A 2129-nucleotide genomic window follows, 5' to 3' on the forward strand; every position below is an offset into this window, starting at 1 on the left:
GGGCGGGTTCCCGGTGCCCGTTTCCGCTCCCAGCCTCCATTCCCAGGAGCCACCATGGGGAGCTGTAGGTGCGGGGTGCTGCGCCCCGGCCCCCTCTCCGCCCTCGCAGGCCCTGCAGTGTGGCCTGGGGCTGCGTGTGGGCCGGGCTGGGGCTGGGGCTGGGGCTGGGCTGGGCTAGGCTGAGCCCGCTGAGCAAACAGGGCCGGGCTGGGCTGTGCTGACACACCGGGGCAAACAGGGCCGGCAGTGCGGGCTGGGCTGTGCTGAGCCCGCCGAGCAAACAGGGCCGGCAGTGCAGGCAGGAGTGTGCTGAGCCTCCCGGGGTAAATAGGCCCGTGCCCAGGCGGCAGCCGTGGTACAGCAATGGTTCTGTGGAAAAGGCTCGGGTGAGCAGGGCAGACATCACCTCCTCATCTGCCGGATTGCCATCAAACACCTACAGCTAAATTTGGTTCCCTCATGTTGCTAAATTGATCTAATAAAATATTCTTTTCTGGTTGTTTTAAAAATTATCCTCGGCAGTTGTAGAACGTGGAATGGTTTGGTTTGGAAGGAGCCTTACAAATCATCCAGTCCCAACTCCCCTGACATGGGCAGGGACACCCCCTGCTAGACCAGATTGCTCCAAGCCAGGTCCAGGGATGGGGCATTCACAGCCTCTCTGAAACAGACACCTTGTTAGAAATCAGCATAAAACGAGTTTCCTGACCTTAGAACCATGTAGTACCACGTGTGCTGACTACAGGTGCTGGGGGAAGAACCCTATCTTTGCTAACATACTCTTCAAATTAAACACACAACCCCAGATGTCTGTGCCAGTAATAAGAGGATGAAGTTGTGTGGTAGTGTCTCCATGCTGTAAGGTTTGTTTATCGTGTTAATACCTAAACAGAACTATTTTGTACCGGAGAGCAATGGCAACCACCCCAAACAGGAAACATTACCTGGTTGTCTGGACAGCCTGTGTGTACAGAGGCAGGTAACCCAAGGGAAGATCTGACTAGCAGTGAAGGGATGCCCCCAGTGGGAAAGAAAGTAGCGCTTAAAATACATGGGAACATCTGTCAAACAATTGTCAGTTTCTCCTGATACTATAACAGTTTTTTGCATATACTGATTTCTTTACAATGCTTTAAATTAGTGGCTTCAGTAAAATGATGATCCAGATATCCTCAGGTGGCTTTTGGAGAATGTGTATTTCCATGTCACACAAAGATGGTGCATGCTATGTAGATGGGAGTAGGTGAATAGAAGAGCTGTTTGGCAAAATAAGACAAGAAAAGGCAGCATTCTTGGAGAAATATTGTGTTTGGGGATTTTGGTTTGGTAAATTTGCTAATTTGTCATGCTATATTAACTCCATGGCAATTTCTGTAATTAGTATTTACTTGCCCAGCAGTAATGATACCAGAATATAAACTGGGGGAAGACTATAACTTAGAAACAAGATTTTTTCTTTCCTTGGTGGAGGGAGACATGGGGCAGCCCAGGTTCCTATCAAGAGATGAGACAAGCAAGTAACACTGTCTTTTTCCAGGAGGTTGGAGGCAGATGTGAGACAATATTATTTCAGGTACAGGTACTTTAACCACTATGGGTTCTGGTAAAGCTCTTTAGCTATATCTAGACTGAGGTCTTTTTCATCACAATGGTCCATTCAGACAGGGAATTTGGCTGGCATGCACTGAAATTTCCCCCTAGATAGGTCCTAAACTTTTCCTTTGTCTTGCAAAAACAAAAGTGGTTTGGAAATTAATTGTCACATGCTCATGGCTGGGGTTTAGGATGGATGCAGAGGCCTTGTTCCACAGGCTTAGATGGAGTCTTTGAGCCTTTATTCCTCACCTGTGAGACAGTAATTACATTACTTTCCTACCTTCTGGGAGAGTTGTATTAATTGATTACTAGGCACATTCTGTTATTATATACCAGGGTGTGGAATGCTTGCATGTTAACTGCAGGCATCTCATGACATTATATAAATTGTTTTCCCTTGCACAGACAGGAGCAAAATTGTATGTATTTCCTACCATTTTTCAGGCCTGCCTACTACCCTTTTTGTTTTACATGTCATAAAAATTCATTGATGCCATAGAAATTAATCCCTCCCATTACTTCCTCCATTCCTG

This window comes from Geospiza fortis, unplaced genomic scaffold (assembly GCF_000277835.1).
Source record: "Geospiza fortis unplaced genomic scaffold, GeoFor_1.0 scaffold162, whole genome shotgun sequence".
NCBI classification, from domain to species: domain Eukaryota; kingdom Metazoa; phylum Chordata; class Aves; order Passeriformes; family Thraupidae; genus Geospiza; species Geospiza fortis.